The 22,724-nt window shown below is 36.8% G+C and overlaps 1 protein-coding gene and 2 non-coding genes across 10 annotated transcripts in view; 2 read left to right on the forward strand and 1 right to left on the reverse strand.

Annotated features, from left to right (window-relative positions):
* The window catches only part of LOC131687223 (protein 4.1 homolog), a 140,029-nt gene that overhangs the window by 57,017 nt on the left and 60,288 nt on the right, over window positions 1-22,724 (reverse strand). The window lies entirely within an intron of this gene.
* On the forward strand, window positions 17,684-17,790 carry LOC131694349 (U6 spliceosomal RNA). Its single transcript, XR_009306463.1, has one exon. It is a non-coding gene; the product is annotated as a U6 spliceosomal RNA (small nuclear RNA).
* LOC131694351 (U6 spliceosomal RNA) lies at window positions 19,887-19,993 on the forward strand. Its single transcript, XR_009306465.1, has one exon. It is a non-coding gene; the product is annotated as a U6 spliceosomal RNA (small nuclear RNA).

Consider the following 22,724-nt stretch of genomic DNA (forward strand, 5'->3'; position numbering starts at 1 on the left):
AACATGCCGAATAATGAAAAAAGATGCAAAGAGATTGATTAGAAGTGTATAATAAATTGACCGATACTATTTCGGTATACATGTGTAATGGAAAAGGAAACTAATAGATGTACAAAAGAAACAGACTAATGAAGTAGAATAGAAAAACACATGTAACATGCAATCAAACTACTTTAACTCGTCTAAATACAGCAAATGTTTATTTTCCATTAACGATAATTGCATTTCGTTAGAGTTTCATCATGCTATGCTAACCGAGAATGGATGATTCACGTGTGTCAGTAAATTAATTGTATCTTAATTTATCCAATCCGACCTTCCCGAATGACTAGACTCGAATGCACAAATTGAACACCGGAAGGATTACTCACTATTCTATTATATACGCCAGTTCTGCATCCATTCCCTGATACAACTGTCACAAATACTCAGACGAACACATACACAGATAGACATACGACTAGCATATAACAATCGTACACTAGTACTAAAAACAACTAATAGGTTTCTACTTATATATTGATTAAATTAATTTAATTATTAAATTATAGCCTCATTGCTCTTTCTGATTATTTAGTTTAAATTTCCCTTAAGGGAGTCTGACAGGGCAAAATTCAAAAAAAAAAAATTGAAGTTTTTATTTTTGCATATTTCGGATCTAAGATATGAAAAATATGCTCAAGAAACTATCAATTTTCATATGAAGCTGACAAAATCGGGTCAAAAAGCTGATAAAATCAAGGGTAGACAAAAACCAGGGCTGTTAAAATTGGGTTTACACAGTATTTTGAAGGATTATTGTGATGGCAAAAAGGCACATACCGACAAAAGTTTGCAAATGAAAAATGTCGATCGTACCAATTTAAGCGTGCCAGTATTCACTGTATTTTGAAGGAAAACAACGCTATTGTCATGAACGTAAGCGGGCATAGAGCGAAAGAACTCCAAATATACCAATGCACAGTGTTTTAAAACGTCGTTTTCGTGCTCAAACTTAATAGCGTCTAAACCGTTGACTTTAGAGGTATAGTTTGTTCGGAGAAGTTGTCGTTCTTATGATTGCGCATCCACAGAAGTATACCGTTCAGTGATAAATTCACCTATAAGTGATATACGAAATTTATTTTCCGAACTAATTAAGATAGAGACTTTGTGTCTTCGACAAAGTTGTAGCAAATGCCATTACCAAAGAAATTACTGAAGACATCATATATCTAGCTTTGATAGTTTACGAGTGATGGAACATATTATATGGAAGACCCCTTAAAATTAGTTTTTTCATGATAACTTTTTTAGACGTTCTCGTATCTTCTTGGAATCTTCTACAAAGTTGTTTACGCTATTGAAACACATATATTTTTCGAACATAGTAAATTCCTATCTGTTGAATTTAAAAAGATATTCCAAATTTTAAGATTTTTTTGGGATAACTTCCACCTTAAATAATTCGTTAAGGAGCAAAAAGGAGCAAACAACATCATAACATACTAAAAGTAATAGCTTTTTGCTTCCATATAGTGGCCCGATTGTTAGTCGACGCGATTCTCCCCGAGTGTTATGTTCAACAATATGCCATCGCAGTGGTATAAAATGAAATATTCAAGCGCACTTCGACAAACAGCTTTATGTTTTTATGGTAAATTGCATAAAACATATTCATCGATATCCAAAAAAGGAAAAGGGAACTTTGACCACAATCAAGATCAAAGTGCGAAACGTAGCATATCGGGCGTTCGAGAAGTGTGTCACGTGAAATTTAAACAATAAGTGGATACTGGTAAGCTTGAAAAACGATGGAAATCCCACCAGAAGGTATATGTCTTTCGTGACATTTATAATGGAGCTTGATTAACGTCACCTGTTCACAATGTGGATCCTGTCGTGACTGAAGCTCGGGGATGGCTAAAAAAGTATAAAACGATTTTTAGAAGACGCCAAAGCTCTTCTAGCGGAATAAGAAAGCTTTGAAGATGACGGAGAAAACGATTATTAAAAATAAATTTATTTATCTGTTTATTAAACACATCCAAAACTACACTTTGATTTTTGAAAGGCAAACCATATGCATTGCATATTATAGGCGAACGTATTCTTTGCAATTTACCATAAAAACATGAAGCTGTTTGTCGAAGTACGCTTGAATATTTCATTTTATACTACTGCGATGGCATATTGTATTGAACATAACTCTCGGGGAGAATCGCGTCGACTAACAATCGGGCCACTATATGGAAGTAAAAAGCTAGTACTTTCAGTATGTTATGATGTTGTTTGCTCCTTTTTGCTCCTTAACGAATTATTTAAGGTGGAAGCTACCCCAAAAAAAATCGTAAAATTTGGAATATCTTTTTAAATTCAACAGATAGGAATTTACTATGTTCGGCAAAAATATGTGTTTCAATAGCGTAAACAACTTTGTAGAAGATTCCAAGAAGATACGAGAACATTTAAAAAAGTTATCATGAAAAAACTAATTTTAAGGGGTCTTCCTTATAATATGTTCCATAACTCGTAAACTATTAAAGCTAGATATATGATGTCTTCAGTAATTTCTTTGGTAATGGCATTTGCTACAACTTTGTCGAAGACACAAAGTCTCTATCTTAATTAGTTCGGAAAATAAATTTCGTATATCACTTATAGGTGAATTATTCACTGAACGGTATACTTCTGTGGATGCGCAATCATAAGAACAACAACTTCTTTGAACAAACTATACCTCTAAAGTCAACGGTTTAGACTCTATTAATTTTGAGCACGAAAACGACGTTTTAAAACACTGTGCAATGTGCTTCCGGACACTTCACCGTAAACACTTTGCGAATAGAATCATCACTTTGGATGATTGCTTTACATTTATGCACAGTAGAAAACGATGGCTATTACTCTGGCAACATTGAAGCAACATCAGACGATGTTAAATACGCCGACAAATTGTAATTCGAACCGAAAGTGTTGGTGTGAACAACCATTTCTCGGAAGGGTGTTTCAATGCCTCGGATCCGTGCAAACAAAGCCGAAGGCACTGCGCACCAAAATACATTATAGAGTTACTAATCGTATTCGTGATATAGTTCACGGAATGAGATACCGTGAATCAGTCACGCTTTCATGATCCAGTTAATATTGTCACGTAGCTCCAAGTAAAAAATCCGATAGTAACAAAAAAAATAACATATCGCAATAAGGCGAAGAAAAATTACGAATATCATGATAAAATTGCTGATATCATTAACATGAGTTATATCACTCCTCGTGTAAAACTCGTAAGTAAGCTCAAGAATAAAACAACACGATAACGTGCATGTAAATTACGAATATTGTAACTATGATCCTGAAATCATGAACATAAATAATTCTACTCGTGACTAAAATATCACGATAAAGTGAATACAAATTACGAAAATCGTTACTAAGACCCTGAAATCATGAACATAAATCACATTACCGGTGATTAAAATACAAAAAATCGTGACAATGATCCTGAAGTTATGATTCACACTACTCATGACTAAAATATCACGATGATATCAATAGAAATTACGAAAATCGCGACTAAGATCCTGATATCATGAACACAAATCACGCTATTCTGACAGAGAAACTCGACAGTAACCTTATGACGGTATCGAGATGAGAAATTGAGAAAATCGCGAATAAGCTCCCGAAACCATGAACATCGTTTAACTGTTGGCTGTGTATTCCCAAAATATGAACCAGAATCATAACAAAAACTAAACATGTCTAGGGAACAACCACAGTATCTCAACCAAACATTCGAATGTAACGCTATGTATATATTCGGGGCGAACTAGTTTTTTGGGAATAGTTTCATGAATGCGAGATTTTTATTCATAATTTCAGGAACTTGATCACGCTTTTCGTAAATCGTTCAGTTCACGAAATCGTGATAATGAATTTATGAGCGGATTTTTTTCTGTGCGGTCATTACGTTCCCACAGCGATGCTCATATCCGATGCGGGAGTGGCCTAGTCAATTTTAGTAGTATCCTGAATGTCTCCAATTTGAACAATTTACAATTTGATTAAGTTCAGTGTGTCGCAGATGCTTTTTTTTAAATTCGTCCAGGTATATTTTAATTAGCCCAACACATTCGATCTATTCAGTTTCCCTGTTATATACCAAGACCGGGGTTTTTATTGTCGTCTGGTATCTGATTTTAGTTCATTACCCATCGGACATCGGTGGGTGACAGAGCTAATGGAGACTGTCGATTTCTTTCCCTTGCTCAGTTAATAGAGGAATGAGCAAACCAGCTGTTCGAATTAAGCTATCAATTCATATTTTTTTGGGATTTTGACGTAAGCCCCAATACCTTCTTTGAGGCTTTTTGAAGGTATTCAACAGGGAAAACAGATCGAAATGGTGAGTTAAACGAAAGCAGCTATGTGAAAAATCACCCCAGAGACAGGAAACAAGCGCCGAAATTTATTAAATATATTACATACTTCCTAATATACACCATGAACAATCACAAAATTTCCAAGTAAACCCAAATCACGTCATCAAATTTCCAAGACCAGCACCCCATCCATCCGTCCTCTCTGCTCATCATTCTAAATACTAGGCACTAGGCCGAGCTTCCATCAACTCGGTGCGTGGTGTAAATGCGATATTTTTACAAATCTGATGGATGACCTAATTCTGTAGCGGGCGGACGGGCGGGCGTTCAGCCAGCAACACGGTCAAAGCGCGATATTACTTTCTCTTTCCGAATCGTGGCCCACCGCGTGCGCTCCTGCCCTTTCCACGCATCTAACCAGACGCGAATATGTGTCATCGAGCGGTCGCGCCTGTGTGATGGCATCTATTCGCACACGAATCGGCTCTACACTCCGCGCGACCATTCCCTATGTGAAACTTAATCTAAAGCACAGGAGAAACACGTAAACAATGGCACGCGAATACACACACACGCGCGGTCGGTCTGGGAAGGGTCGTGTACCTAATGTATAAACAAATGAAAGCCAGCGCGACTTGATTTCCATGTTCTTCGCAGGCTATGTTGTAGGGAACCTTACGGTTTTAGGTTGAAGGGTAGGCCTTCGCTTGGTTTCCATTATGTTGCTAACAAATAACTGTAATAATAACAATTCAATGCCCATGATAGTAGACCCATTGTCATTTTAGATACGCACATTTGCTTCTGCAGACTCATGTGTTGTGAATTTTATGTAGTCCGCATCTACAGAAGAAAAAAATCACGGCGAAATCATGACAAAAGCAAGAGCAAAACCGTATTCGTAGTCCGTTGAGGCACAATCATAAACGCTTATTTGATTGAAATGACCTTGAAGAACTTTTTTTAGGTCCCCTCTTCTTCACGTATTTAGCTTGAAATTTAACCTGTTTATTCGTAGGACGCTTTGCTACTTTGACGTTAGAGAAAAACATTTAAAAATGTGGAACAACAATTTCCACACGTATTGAATGTCGCAGATCGTCTGTCGAGGAAAGTCTTCTTGACTGTCTAACCTGCAAACATACACAAACCACGAATAATATTCATGGATTTATTTTCGACGCAATATTTCAAAGAAAAAACCAATAAATCAATCACGTTGACACACAGCAAATTCCTCACACTAGATTATTATTCTCGAAAGTATCGTTTCTTTCTATGCAGTTACATATCTTTCAATTTTGGGAACCAAATCACAATTTTAGGTATGGCGGGTTAGAGAGAAATATACGCTTCCATATGATAAATAATCCATAAAAGTGTTCACTGGAAATAGGTGAATATTTAAAACATTCTTTGGGAGTGGTTAATCTATCTACTATACAAAGTATCGGAATGAGTTATTGTAAAGTAAATTCCCATGTAGCTACTATGGAATTGGATCCAAGTTCTGTTTCGAATCGCCAACTTCTCAACAACTTAGCGTACCACCATAATCACCTACCTGTTGACGAATAGTTTTATCAATATATCAATATACATGATAAATTGTTTTCTGTTTACTCTCCAAATATTTGGCATTGGTTTCGTTCGACAATAAATCTTCCTCGTGATATTACTTAATTTGATTTAACCCATTTCCTCAATATTTGCGTGATAAAAGCGTTCGAGTTTCATGTCAATCGAAAAAAAAACAGCTGGAACTAATATCCACCACAGCCTTGAAGGAGTAAAGTGTGACCTCAAAAGCTAGAATCGCGGTTGGTTATTTTCAAAATGCGTTTAGTCTGCTGATGTCATGTTGGTTGATGATCTACATGCCGTATTTACGACAATCGGGGGTAACACATGCCAACCGATATGTTAGCAGGAATCGTTTCAGTGGACTAGGGGAAAGTTCCTCTACTGTGAGGAAGGGTTAAACAAGATAGTATTCTATAGGTTATCGATGAAATTTTATTTGCTATAAGGTATAGCACATAGACACAAAAATATGATTTTTTAAGAGATCCTTTCTTTCTTTTTTCTTATCTTAGAGATCCGAAATATGCTGAAAAAAATTATTTTTTAAAATTTAAGCTAAATAATCAGGAAAGGTTATGAGGCTATATCTAGGGACTAAAGAAGAATATTTTAAAATCTTTCACACTTAATTTTAATTACTGGGTACAGTAAAATTTTACTGGGGTTTTGAACAGCAAACCGTTCGGTTATCAATTCAGTAAAACAATTCGGTTACCGAGCTCTCCGCAATCCGTTCCATCCAAACGTCAAAAATACTGGTCAGTCAGCAGTTTCCTCTGAAAATGGCGACTTGACAGATGATTTGCTGTACCTGTTCTGTAACTTTTTGACGAGGTTCGGTAATATTGGTATAATTTTGCCGAACAATCTGTCGAAATTTTACTGGATAATGTTTATGTACCGAAAACAATAGAAGTGCTGATAAATTCAGTGGAAAATATTGCGGGTTTCAGCAAATTATTCGAGAAATTACTGAAAATCGCTAAAAACTGAAAACTTTTCCGCAATTTTTCAAACAATTTGCAGACAGCTCCGTAAAAATATCACTTTACTGAACAAGTCGTCGAAAAAAATTACTGAACAACTTTTGGGTGTGTTGGTTTCTAAAAAAGAAAGGAAAAATAAATGTCCCGATTTTATCAATGTCCCCGTTTTATCAGCCTGAAATTCACCAAGGTGCTGATAAAAACGAGTCTTTACTGTGATATGAGTAATTTTCGAAACCGACGATTTTTTTTGTAAAAAAGATGAGTCTTGCCCAGTTATCAGTAGAATGCTGAACTAGACAAGCTCCAGGACGATACGACCGTGAACTGTTGTGATATGAGGGGACTCACACACATCTCGCATTTGAACCGTACGCTCAAAGTTAAGCATCAGATTTACGATCTGCGCGAATATGTGAATGGCAACACTGTTATAAATCGAATTTATACTCGCGACATATAAACGGCCATGCGATCAACGCGCCCTACGCGATCATTCATGCACATCTACGCCCGCGATCACGGAAACGCCCCGGTGATTAAGTGAACTTTTTAGCAGTTATAAATTTATAAACGCGATTTCAATCAAGAATATATAAACGCTCGTTTCCACGCGATCGTGAAATCTTCACTCCCCACATCTGAACCGTACACAGTGTTTTAGTGTTTTTTGGGTCTTTTCAGAGTGATTGCATAACCTTTCTATGTGAGAAAAACAAAAATCTACCAAAACCCAAAAATCATTATTTTCGAAATTGTATCAAATCTCGACGTTTCATGCATTTTAAAACAATTGGCATCAGAAATAAAAATTCTATTTTGAATTTTCCTTTAGTCCCCTTTTTGAACATTATTCAGTTCCTGCTTATACGGAATCAAGAACCTTCGTAGGTGGTCAATGTGGCCAAAGCGACTTTAGTTAGTCATTATTGATCTAGACTGGCAAATCCAAGTAATTTTTCCTCTTCCTTTATAAAGTTTGGCATCATTTTGATATTATAGTGGTGTTAGTTTATATGGGAAATTTCTGTATGGTCGCACCCGCAACTCCGGAATCTGAAGCCGGATCAATTAAAAATTCAATAGCAGCTTATGGAAGCGTTATAACGTTGACACACACACATACAGACATTTGCTGATCTCGACGAACTGAGTCGAATGGGCCGGGATTAGGTTGACGATTTTCAGAGTGATTGTATAATCTTTCTATATGAGAAAGACAAAAAGAAACTCAACGTTAGTAAGTCGAGGAATTCGAAGTCGTTTTGATTTCGTATCATTGGTTTAATAGACAAAACTACGTTTAGGTTTCGTTATGGGCATTTTCAAATACTCGTAAGTCATGCTATCACAGTAAACAGACATCCATGATCGAACAAATATATATTCAAAAAACTTGTGTGGATTCAGTATGGATTCCAGCTCAAACGAAACAACCGATTCCGACTCAATCGGTTAATGCATTTGAGCTGGAATGCATGCTGAATCCACTCAGAATCCCGAACCAGTTCCAGAATGGTTTGACTGGATAGAGGTACAATACTGACGACCATTTTGAAATGTCTATGTAAGTCACTGTTATTTCTGCCGAATTCTGTCACCAAATGATACAAACGTAGGATAAAGAGTTTGTTTTTACCATATTCGTATTATCACCCTACCCGGTAGAGATCAGCTATTTTTGTCCATGTCCCTATCACTTATTTTTATTGCAAATGAGTAGAAGTCTTCATTTTATTATACTCAAAATTACGCATATTTTGTCATACGTAATTAGTGTTTGTTGATTTAATAGCTTTGTAAGGGAACACGTATCAGCCAGGTGATGCAAAGCGAGCTGACATTTCCTTGGATAGAGCAAACCAATCTGTTTATTTAATCAACTAGTGAATTAATTTATAAAATGTGCGTGGGGAATACGCATGGTCTTGTCTGAGTGGAATGATGACTGCTGAAACATGTATGAGGGTTGGGAATTCACAATTTGCGAGAAGGATCAACATCGGTTACCAATTTGCGGCAGTCATATCAGCACGAAGAATAAATATATTACGCATATTCATTGGTTTGTTTTTGATGCATTAAATCTCGTTCATTTTATGAACTGGTCTCATTATATTGAGTACCTTCATATACATATATTATTAATTATCATGTAAACCATATTTTATAATGAGTATAATAATATTATAGATTAATTATCATAAACGGCGAGAAAACCAGGAGCTCCTTTGTTATTTCTTGCATTTTCTGGTTTTAGCACATTGTTGATTTTAAATTAGTAAATTAGTTTTTTTTTCATTCTTATTATCTACAATTTTGCTCCAGTAATTAGCATAAAAGCGTGCGCGTGTCATCGGTTGTATATTCGACATACAAAGTGGGTCATTTCAGGTACTTGTTTTTTATTTTGAAAATTCAAACAGCGCCGTATATAACTCACTAAGTGATTCAAAACTAGATTTTCATACAAAACAACAATTACTCGAACCTATAAACAGACGTTGGCGAAATCATTTCAGCACCACTCGATCACGTCACGGGCAAGAGAACAAAACGTGTCGTAGCTATTGCTGCAAAGTTAACGCTGCTTTATATTTAAGGAACAAAATAATGCGCAAAAGCTAATTTACGATAAATATGTAGGCATGATTAGGGTACCGTAAACCGGGGTGACATTGATCACTTTTCGAAGTAATCATTACATAATTTTAGACGCAACACATTTTTTTCAAGTTTAATATTCTTAAACTATATACTGATGTATGGAGAACAAGATTGGATGGTTTTACCTAAAATTCTCCGCTTCCAGCTATTTTTCCAAAAATGATTTCAAATTGATGTCCGTTTTCGAATCCCGGGGTGACTTTGATAACCTGCATGTTCACCCACATTAAACTAATTCTGGAAAGATGCTCATTGTTAAATAGATGTTAATTGGTATTATAAAAAGTATTTCAATATACTGTAAAATTTGAGTAACCAAAAATCGTATAATTTGTGTTCAACTAGAATAAAAGATTCTGAAAACCTTTAAAACTGCTAAAATTATTTTATTTCAGTGCTTTCGCAATGTACAAAAAGTTTCATCCATTTTAACACGTTTACGTTCTACAATAAAAAATATTGTGAATTTTAGCTTGAAATAATTTGAAATAATTGCCAACTAGTTTCACAAAAAATAAACAAACTCTTATAAAAAAATTGGTACTCTAAAGGAAAATAAAAACTTGTAATTTATTACTGTTGCTCAAATCTGAGATTTATTTGTTTTATAAAAATTAGACACTTTACGAAGCTTCGTAAAAATAAGGTAAAGACAAATTTTTTGTAGTTTTTGTACCCAAAAACCGAACAAGATACTCAAAAAGTATAACAATTCAGTATTTTATAAGTTTAGAGTAAAAATCATTTCAAATTAAAATGATTCGGTAGATTATTCTGGTTTAATAAGTAATCTACGAAAAAGCGGCAAGTTCGTTTGGCATAATGGTCATTTACTATAATAGTCGTTTGGCATAATTTTCAATATGGATTGGAATATGTGGTAAATGTTTTTTCTTCGATTATAGAGGTTTTAACGTTTTAACGCCGACCCCTAGCAAGCAAACCTGTGATCCACACGTTTGCTCGAATAACTTAAACATAGGGGCTATGAATTAGTTCAAGTCAGACAGCACGTGACTAGAAAGGTGTGCCACATTTGGCGTAAATATTATATTATTTCATTACGTTAGTAACATAAATTCTTAAAAAATAATAAACTAGTTATATATTTGATTCCGAAACCCGTACAAAGAGACGAATGACACTAAGGTTAAAACTTCTTTAATTGAAATAAAAATACCATAAATTATTGTTGTAAATTAGCTTTTGTCAAATATTTGTTGTAAATTGGTTTTTGCCAAAATATGCATATTTTTTTTATTTTTTCAACACATAGTATCGCTAACTTTGTTAAGTTAGTACTACCAAACCCTGTAAAAACAAGAGCGACAAATTTTCGGACATAATTGGTATACGATAAATATTTTTGTGCAATTAAAATATTTAAACTTAAAAAAACCATATTCTCGAACAGTAGTAATTTTACTCTAAAGTTAGCTCTACTATATGTTAAAAAATATAAACATTTAAGTTTTTGCCCCAACAAATTCTTGACAAATGTGTATGTGCGATTAGAGTGGAACATAAAGAAAAAGCAGTTTATTTGAGTGACATTTAATCAATATGTTCAGGCTCACTTTTTCCAAAGTAACAGTGCAACAACTTTTCTAAAAATATTATAAGACCAAGTTATTTAGTATAAGTAAAAAGTTAAAATTCCTGCTAAATACACACACTACCGTGCATTGCTGCACTCAGTATGTCAAACCCAACAACCAGCACATTCATCGAACGATTGCACCTAGTGCCTCCAAATCAACAACGAGCACCAGCAAACAAAACAGCGAATGCCGAAAAAGACGGACATACAATATCGACCCGTGACAACACGAAACAAACAAGCAAAAGTTCAAGTACATCTTCACTTTAAAATATTATGGTCGAACAGGTTCAAAACCTTTCTCCTTTTCTCACCTCCACAATCTAAATCAGTGGAATAGAGATGTAGAATTTATGTAAGATAATACAATCATAGTGCATTTTCTAGATTTTTTAGTTATCATCATATAGATGAATCTTCCGACTAACTTCTCAATCAGTTGTAATGTATCGTAAGTGCACAATATTTAAACGACGCTATCGTTTGTTTATATCTAATATCTCTGGAACGTTTCTGTTAGTCTCACAACTATTTTTAGAACTCATCAAGCCGCTGTTCATTTTTTCCAACAACCATTAACAAAAACAAAGCTACGTTAGTAATCAGAAATCTTACAGCGACTGATCACATCATGAAATGGTTTATTTTCAATTAGGTAACGTGCATTTTTTTTCAAAACGCTACCAAGTACCAAGCACCACTTTTAAAATCGCGGTCAACATGCAAGATGCAAGATCATTTTCAATTGGTTCTATCAGAACGACCGTCAGGAAAGAACGAACCCCATAAATTTATTTCAAGTACTTCATATCCCATTCAATGGAACCACTTGACCTGCGAGAATGAGAGTTCGCTGTGCCATCGCACGGTGAAGATGATTCGTCTTTCTGGACTGATTTTGAGCAGGCAAACGAAAAAAATGGTGCACACAGTACGGCTCACAGACAGCAGTGTCATCATCGGGCCGGTCGGGGAAAGCAATTTTCTCCGCGACAGTCAAAGTTGTTTCCCCTGCCGGAAGCAAATCCGACCTCTTCCATCGCATCCGAATCGGTGTCTGGCAGATCGGTAAAAAATTAAACATTACATCATCACCCACAGGAAACCGAAAATCCAATCCTATGACCCTGAGTTTGCGCGCGAGATGTGATGTGATGCTTCTATACGGTTAGTTGGATTCAACAGTGACGTCAGCTTTTGGTGAAGTCATCGGTTCCTGCAGTCGAGATTGTGTATGGCTATAAATAATAATTGGATTGCCGTTACATATATGTATATATGTGAATATTCTCATAAGAGATGATATTTTGAATAGATTGTCACAAGTATTGTTAGGTTCAGAACTGTAACCGCATGTAAAAAATGATATCGGTTCTCGTTTTGATACTCATAGTACCTAGACAACCAACCTAGTTTAGATCAATGGAAATTCAATTATTTGTTCGATTGTATCGAATAACGGTCTTCCTTCGTTTATGAGCTTGTCAGAGGCCAAAAGGTGCATTCTAATTTTTAGATAGGGAACTGTTTCTGGATAATTGAGTTTTGAGTTTTTCTTTTTGTTAAATATAGATATTTAACCTAGTCTCCCAGCCCTAGTTTGAAAGTTTTTACACTGTTCGGGTTTTAGTTTTTATCATAGTTCCTTTTTTTTAAAATGATAGCAGTGGGACACTAGATTTCCGTTCAATTCACGATTATATACCTGAAATAAGAAAAGAAAAGCAAAAGTTAGTAATGTTTGTTTAGAAGTTTTTTTTTCGTTTCATGTTGATATTTTAACCTTAATGTCAGAGAATATACATTTGTTAGAAGTGCAGTTATACGATGTGATTATTGTTGAAAACAAAAACCATTTCCTTGAAAGGAACATCATCTCTACCGCAAGCAGCAGATCTGAGTCACCGGAAAGAGCCGCATTGGAGCAGCGTACGCTGAAACTTTACCGCAATGTACTTTCCTGTACACCGTTGTTCGACAAAGTTAGGATATCTGCTGATATTGTTAATGAATATTTTCAAGAATATGAACCTGCAGAACCTGAAGAAAAAATACGCGTATTATGAATTCTATTGGGTCAGTTCCTCAGTCAGTGGGAACGTCATGCGGATGATACTTGCACTAGGCTCGCTGAGAAGTGTGTTTACTGTGGGGAGAATCCGCATGCACTTTTGACATGCCCAACGTACAATCTTCGCGTGGATAAACTGAAGCGATCCGCCAAAGATCGCTCCAGACGCTCTTACGCTGAAATGCTTAAAAGAGCTGTTGCACTTATCTCCGAAAACCCATACGCTCTCTTGCCAATTGACGATAACGCCTCTAACGACCCTTGCGAGGGGCATTCTTTGGCTCCGCTTGGAAACTCTAGGAAAAGGCCTAATCCAAACTCACCCCTTACTTCCTCGTAAAGGTCCTAGGTTGTCTCAAACAAAGGTACAAAATAAAAATAATTCATCAACTGGAAGTGCTGCTACAAATCCGAAGCTAATACCTCCTGGTTTTGGGAAATTGAGCAACAACCAGGAGTTCCCAGCACTCCCCAGGGCACCAAAAATCCCAAGTGTTCTCATTTTACAGTCAGAAACTCAACCTAAAACGGGATTCCTTAAATTCTCTGACATTGTGGACTGAATATTCACAGCTTTCAACATTATCGATCCTCTGAAAAGCTTGCTGGTTGCTATTCTACCAACAGTAAGAACATTTTTAAAACAGTTGACTGAGCAATGGCCCCTCCTTGCAGTTTATCCTTCGATGGCTAACTTATTAAACGGAATCACGGATCTGATCACTGTTTTACAGTGGAACTGCAGAAGTATTATCCCCAAAATTGATTCATTGCTAGATTACAATAATTGTGATGCCTTTTCCCTATGTAAAACATAACTTACTCCTAATATAAACCTCAACTTCCACGATTTTAACATTATCCGCTTGGATCGAGAAGAATCATGTGGAGGGGTACTTATAGGGATCAAAAAGTGCTATTCCTTCAATTGAATCAATCTCCCTTCGACGCCAGGCATTTAAGTTGTCGCTTGTCAAACAATCTAAGGCTAAGATATATGCATTGCTTCCATTTACATTCCTCCTAGGGCCACGATGGGATATCGAAGATTTTCCAACCTGATTGAACACCTTCCTCTGCTTCTTGAAGACTTTAACTCTCACGGTACAGGGTGGTAATCGATCCTCGACAATTCAAGATTTTTATGACAACTTCAATATGACAATTCTGAACACAGAAGAAATGGCACGGATTTCCGGACCATCAGCGCAAGCAAGTGCACTGGACATATCTCTATGCTTGACATCACTACGGTTAGATTGCAAGTGGAGGGTAATATCTGATCCCCACGATAGTGACCACTTGCCGATTGTAATTGCAATCACCATTCGTTCAAAACCTTCGGAACCAATCAATGTTCCTTTTGACCTTACAATTTCTTACCTTACCGCTCAGGCTAGACCCTTGTTGTCTCTTGCTGTATGCAGAAGCCGTCTCCGCTCCACTCGGTCCATTGCTGCTTGTCGCCAGCCTCACAGTCTTCGAAGGGTCCACAGGTCGTCCTCTATCTGGTCGATTCACCGTGCTCGCTGTGCGGCCCGTCTTCTTGTTCCTGTAGGGTCGCCCTCAAGAACCATCTTCACCGGCTCGTCGGCCGACATTCTTACGACGTGTCCAGCGCACCGCAAACGTCCTATTTTTGCGCTGTGCGCGATGAATGGTTCTTCCAGCAGCTGATGCAACTCATGGTTCATTCCGTCATTGTTGTTCACGTTCCGTCTTCCATCTGCACGCCACCATAGATAGTACGCAACACCTTTCATTCGAAAACATCCAGGGCGCGTTGGTCCTCCACGAGCATAATGACCTCACACGAAACATTGATTGGAAGAGCTACGCTGCTGGGATATCCATAACTATCGATTCGACACAGGTACTTCCCCCGAAGGAAGAGTATAAGTTTTTGTCCAACTTGATTCTCGATAGCGCGATTCAAACTCAGACGAAACGAGTACCCGACGTGAACACCCAAAAACGTTCTCCCAACCCGTGGTGGAACAAAGAGTGCTCAGACGTGTACGCGGAGAAGGCTGCCGCGTATAAAGCCTTCCGGCACGACGGGTTAGTCGCTAGCTATCGGCTGTACGCGATATTAAAAAAGCGAATGAAAAATTTAATGAAAGCCAAGAAACGCAGTTACTGGCGCCGGTTTGTCGACGGGTTAACAAGAGAAACATCGATGAGCACTCTTTGGGGCACGACCCAACGTACGCGAAACCGAAACAGTACTAACGAAAGCGTGGAAGATTCAAATCGTTGGATATTCGATTTCACCAAGAAGGTTTGTCCGGTTTGTTGCATGCAATCGACCCATACGATGAGTTTAGAAGGGCTGGCGGGCGTCCTTCCGCTAAAAATTGATTTTGGGACCTCTCTTATCGATTGCTCATACGATGCGATATTTTAAACCCATTGGTGATTGCAAATTGCGAAAGGCTTGTCGAGCTTAATTCTCAGACCCGATTTATGTCCTTGTACTTCGATTATATGGCACAGAATATCAATTCATTTTCGTATAACGTTAACCGTGCCCATCTTTTAGATACTTCTGATCCAACTGTAGTTTTCGAAACATCCATAAAGGAAGAGATTTGTGGAATCCCGGATCACATTCGTCCACAAGTGGTCCCAAATATTTTCTATAATAAATACCATCAGATACCGACTGTCGGTATCTTCAACGAAAACCTTCAGCCTCATTCAAACTCAATGATCCTGCTTCAATTTACGTCGCAGAATTAGTTGCCATTCAGTATACTCTCGGGATCATTGACACCCTGCTCGCAGACCATTGTTTCATCGTTTCGGACAGTCTCAACTCCATTGAGACCATCCGTGCGGCGAATCCTGGAAATCACTAACCGTATTTCCTGGGGAAATACGGGAATATCTGAGTGCTTTATCTGAAAAATCTTACCAGATTACCTTTGTTTGGGTCTCGTCACATTGTTCTATTGCGGGCAATGAGAAGGCGGACTCTGTTGCCAAGGTGGACGCATTAGAAGGCGACACTTACGAAAGACCAATTTGCTTCAATGAATTTTTCAGTACCTCTCGTCAGAGGACGCTCGATAGTTGGAAATTTCATGGAGCAATTGGCATCTGGGACGGTGGCTACATTCCATCATCCCGAAGATATCAACGAATGCTTGGTTTAAGGTTGAACAGAGAAAGCGCTAAAATCGAAAATGAAAAAAGCAGTTTTTTTCCACACCGCGTGTTAGATCTTCATGAAAATCAATCAGTAGTACTGTAACAACATTCTACATAAGCTGATTGATTTTTATGAAGATCTAACAAGTGGTGTGGAAAAAACTGCTTTTTTCGTTTTCGATTTTAGCGCTTTCTCTGTTCAACCTTAAGCCTAGCATTCGTTGATACCTTCGGGATGATGGAATGTAACCACCGTCCCAGATGCCAATTGCGGTAATTGGCAAATCAGTATATATCAAGCAGCTTTTTAAGTTCTGAAAATTCGTTTTCGCAATATGCAAATCAATTAAAAGAAAATTAATTATATAATCATTTGACCAAACCATAACAAATAGTTTAAAAAATGTTTTTTCATTGAAATCCGCTTTTCTTTAATTCATCTGAAGTGCTTGATACTTCCTGCATCTTCTTTAAAATAAGTTTTATATGAAAAATATAAACTTTAGAATAGCTTGTTGATAACATTGAAGTCATAAGCCCCATATTTGAAATTGAGTGTCAGAAAATAGATAATATCAAAATGCAACCAAGTAAGTTAAGCACCATACTTTCAAGTTTTCGACCACTTGCATTTAAAACTTATCTATTCTCAAAAATCGTGGAACTTTGAATATCCATGCGGAAAACGCAAATATTAGGAAAACAATAAATACTTTGCTTTAAAAAGTTGAATAACGACGCATAAAAAGAGGCTTCAGCGTATTAGAAAATAGACGGTCATTTGTGTAATATAACAATCATTCACAGTTGATTGATTGATTTGTTTATTGGGGCTTTAACCAACTGGTCATTTGTCCGCTTTACAGTTTACAGTTATGTAATATATTATAACATCATCGTTATATACGTACATTAAAATCTTATTAGCAGATCAATGATATCACCAGAAGATATAATCTTGATATAAGTTTGCTTGCCTTGCTGATTGGGATATCACAAAGATAACACAGTGAGTAACAAATATCAACATGAGATATAAATTTGCTAGCTTTCTGTTATGTCGTACTGATCGGGACAACCACACAATTATAAGTAATTTTTAACTATACCAGGTAGGGCAAGTAAGATATTTACATTTTCGTCTGAATATCACAGGTAGGTAAACAATTCAAGAGCAAATATTCTTTTCGAATCATCCATCGCTAGAACTGTTTTATTCTGTTTGTTGTATATAAGCGAATGGAAGGGCACTGCGTTTGTCCTAGCTTCGGCTGGACATATACTAAAATTGGAACGATACAGAGAAGATTAGCATGGCCCCTGCGCAAGGATGACACGCAAAATCGTGAAGCGTTCCACATTTTTTTGTTGAACAGTACAATTACAGTTCCCACAAAACAAAGGGCAAATTGAACTATTTTGTTTGCTGTTTTAGAACAAATTCAGTGAAAAAACATATTCCAAGGACTTGTACACTGCCTACGATCGCAAATCAGTCCCATTAAGATAGGAAATCCTATAGAAAACCAGACGAATATGCGATCATGGGTAGTATAGCTCTTGAAAGTTATACTGTAAAAATGTTTGTTTATTGCGTGCGAAGAGCAATGGCCAAAGCTAAATGTTTTATTTTTTTTATAAATAGTTAAAAGACATCCGTTAGGCTGACATATCGAGCAGTGTCCCAAACACGAATTGAATAACCATATCGTACTTAACTTTTTTGGATACTTAACTAGAACATTTCTTACAGTGTATTTGCATCAGAACATATCAACACCAGAGACACGGAAAGTGAAATAAAAGAATCCTGTGTGTCTCACATTTTCCCCCTTGCGGTTCCGTATGCTACATACTTTCCTTGACGCAGCTGTGTTCACAAATATCAAAGCATGGTTGTGTGTATACGTATAGCTGCACTTTCGGGTAGGTGGGATAACAGGTGTGTACTGTGCTGACTTTAGCTGACCATTCTTCCAGTGGAGATGTTTGCAATACTTGGCGGGTGGTCATTTTTTGGTGTACACCAATTTCGATATTCAAACATTGTTTAATTTTTACAAAACGATCATTAGAATACATTTTATTAAACCCGCAAACGATCATTATATCAATCAAAACGTTCATTCGAGAACCACCCTAGTTTCACAGCCGTAAAGCCAAGCGCAGAATAATCCCGGTGCTCGCTTTCGAACTAGCATCAGGGAATTTGAAACCACGTAGTAAAATGCAGAAAATATGATTATTGTTTTATTATGAGGTCATGTCGAAAGCAGCTAGCTACCACGTCACGGTGCGGTTAACTTATTTTTTTCGAATTCTCCGAGCATATTTCGGGGTTGCCGCCGTCACAGGGGGAAATGAATGTAAAATTCACAGACTCGAACGGAAAAATGTCGAAACTCGTGCCGAGGAAACATATGCTATTGTATGCGTTTGAAAATGAAAACACGTTGAGATGAAAAGATACGGCTTCCCCCGACAATGTTCAATGTCGTATAGTTTTTTGTTCTCCGTGAACCACACACCTGTTACGGAGGATACAGTTATTTTAGGAACTACCTGACTTCTGGAATTTAATAAAGACCAATTTGTGACTGGTTTTTTCCTGTGAAATACAAGTCAACTGCTAAACGGCCAGGGTAAAATTCTCCTGTAGAACCTTCGATTTCATATATTGGAATTCTTCATCTCAGCGTATTTCCGGTAGGTAGTCTGGCAGGCTCAGTGCAATAACACTTCCACAGATTGCCAGACAGACTGTGCAAATCAAATTTGTCTGGCAATTCCAATTAGGTTCATTAATATTTAAACAACTTCTAATAGCTTTCTGCGGCTTACTTCTGCATAAGCTTCTCTCGTTCTAAATGAAGATAACACAGCAAGCTGACGAAAGCCGGTTCCGCCGCCACCCACAATATTTACTGTTTCTGTCTACCCTAAAGGGTTACCACCGCCGGATGACGACGAATCACAACGTTTAATTCCACACAATTTGTTAAAGTTTTTTCAGTTTGCCCCCTCGACTGAAACGCTGACGCTCGACTTCCTTCAGACTAGTTGTACGTATGAACTGCATTGGAAAGCGGATGAAAGTGTCATCTTATTTTATGGGAAACTTAGCGAAAGATTGTTTTTGCCTGCTGCCTTATCATTTCTTGAGATTGGAATTAATTCACTTGCATCTGTACGATAAATTACTTAATAGCTATCATCATCAATTAGCATCATTAGCTTATGTTGAATCTGATGTGAAAATGAAATCGTTCAAATAAGACAAACACACCATTATAAGTAATTTTAAACTATATCAGGTAGGACAAGGAAGATATTTAGATTTTTCGTTCCAATATCACAGGTAGGTAAAAAATTCAAGAAAAAATATTCTCTTCGAGTCATCCATCGCTAGAACTGGTTTATTCTGTTTGTTGTATATAAGCGAAAGGAAGGGCTCTACATTTGTCCTAGCTTCGGCTGGACATATACTAAAATTGGAACGATACAGAGAAGATTAGCATGGCCCCTGCGCAAGGATGACACGCAAAATCGTGAAGCGTTCCACATTTTTTTATTGAACAGTTGAATTACGTATTCGTTTTCCACAAACGAATTTGCAAAATTAAACTTTTTGGTTTATTGATTTAAAACGAATTAAGAGCACATCAGACGTGTGATTTTCTGAATTTAATGTTTAGCTGGTTCCCAAGACTACACCAGTGACTGATGAGATGAATTCAAAGAGCGAAATCTAGCTTTATATAAAAGGCTTCCAGGTTAGAATCTTAGAAATTTTTCGAAAGAACTGATCATCAACGAAAACAATTGAATTAATACAAGATTATTACAGTTAAATTAAATATGTTTGTGTTAAACGCAGTAGTATGTACAGTCTCTAGCAAAAACGGGTGTCGGACTAACATTCCTTCCCTCTCCTGCTGCGATCTACTTAAGGGCCTGGCCGCCGCCAATATTCATCAATAAACAACTTGAGATTACAATTATCATCTATTGATTCTCTGTGCAATTTCAGCTAGTCCCGATCTATAACGGAGTAGCAACCAGGTGGGATTGATTGTTTAATTACAGTGTGATAAAACATGGCTTACACTACTGTAGATTTATTTTATACGCATATCGAACAGGATAGACTAATGGTTTTCAACCGTTTTCATACCATGCACAGAAAAAAATCCGTTCATAAATTCACGAACAAAAGATCATGATTTCGTGAACTGAACGATTTACGAAAATTGTGACCAAATTCCTGAAATTGTGAATAATAAACCTCGTATTCATGAAACTATGTGTGTTTCTAAAAAACTATTCCACATTACTATTATTCCACATTATTAATTCTAACGATTCTCACATCTCATTTTTTACTTCACGGCGCACACTGCTTTCCGCTTACACCTTTCTTCTCTCTTAACACCATTCATAACTGATATTTCACATCTTGTACCTTTAATCTTGTATTTCGACCCCATTAAACTTCTTATACCCCTCTACTCGTTTATCTCTCCTCTCATTTATCAGCTTTGACACGTTCCACCTTTAGCATTTAATCTTTCATTTCTCGCTTAGTAGGTTTCATTTTACCCTTCTATCTACTCATTTCCAACCATTATTCTTTAATCTCACTTCTCATCTCGCACTGCTTAAATACTTTCACAACCACGCACATCTCATCTCTGCCCTCTCGCCTCTTCACGCAATTCTCTTGTCTCACTACTCGCTTATTTGTATTCACCTCACGATTCTCTCTTCTCGCATATCATTTCATACTTTCCACTAATTATTACTGAATTACTTAACATATATCTATCCCAGTGGTGCGAAACTTCGAATTCAACTGCATATTTCCGCGAGAATTCACCGCAACCAGCATTCAATTTCAATGCCTCCTTCATTCATTCACTTCCAGGCTGACTAAAGTTTCACGCGTAATCGAATTCAGAGGAAATATAGATCCAATCACCAATCAAGTTTGATACCGGTATTACTCCCTAAGGAGAATAATTGGTTTAAAACTGTCTTTATGCATGAAGGGAGCAAAACCTAACTATAATTAGTCCAGGTGTCCAGGTTCATATCGTCAGTATCTGCCACCTACTTGGTGGTCAGCACCACCCTGCTCCTTTGGCCTTCACAAAAGTTGAGTAAGCTGTTTGGATTTGAAACACTGGAATCTTTCCTACATTAGGTGTTGTGCCGTCATGGTGGAATGATACTCTTATTACTTTTCCCTAATATTTCTAATAGAATATTCAGTAGAATTTCGTGACATACCGTCGTTCCTCGGGTGTGCTATAATAAAGTCCAGCAAGCTAAGAAAAATGATATCCACGATTAACATTTTCCTTGAGGCTTATGAATGGGTCAATCTAGTTTGTCTTGTTTGTGACTTTTCCTTAATAAACCTGGTAGTTTTAATCATGCAATGTGAATTAAAGGTGATTTTCATCGGATTATAATCTACCAGAAATCTCATTGTTGACAAAAACGCAAGAGGAACTATTATGGACAGTATAAACGGGGATAATAAATTTCATGATCGTATACTTAACTAGGTGTTTTAAGTTGCAAGAAAGCAAAGTTATGTACAACGTTAATTTTTCTGAATGAACAAGTGCTAAAGTCTTCTCGCAAAGAAACTAGATAAAAGTGAATTCTATAAGTTTAAGCGTTAGTTTCTGTTTTAGAAAACATTTCATATCGCAAACAAATGGGCAGAACTTGAAATCTTTGAAATCAACGGGTCACAAAAAATATCAAATTTACAATGGTTTCTATAAAGTGAAGAAATGATCAAACTCTACTTTTACTTAATTTAATTCCTATTGTATTATTTTGGGACGAAATCAATCTCGATCAGTTATAACTTTCGACAGAAGCATCAACCAAAAACTAAACAAAGCAAAGTTGTTTTTTATATTTTTTTTCTGGAGGCAGCCATTTTGCATGACTGATGTTTATGATGTTTAGAGTGGCGATGCTGGAATTAACAAAGGTACTATGAAAAAAATGTGCCAAATTCGAGTAAAATTAAAATTTTTTAGACATTAACAAAGCGACATGTAAAATTGATTGTTTGCAGATAGCTATAATGGGGCGATTTTTAACTTCTGCTCTTTACGTGATGAGAAGATAGACTGGCTAGGTTATTTACTATGATTCCAAACAACTATCTTAGAAACTATCGAAAAGAGTATGAATGGCTGCTTGGACATGCTTTTTCCATTTGCGAACTACAGTCATAAATCATACTCCTTCAAGTTTTGGCATCGATCATCGATGAA

Source organism: Topomyia yanbarensis, chromosome 3, assembly GCF_030247195.1.
Source record: "Topomyia yanbarensis strain Yona2022 chromosome 3, ASM3024719v1, whole genome shotgun sequence".
NCBI classification, from domain to species: Eukaryota; Metazoa; Arthropoda; class Insecta; order Diptera; family Culicidae; genus Topomyia; species Topomyia yanbarensis.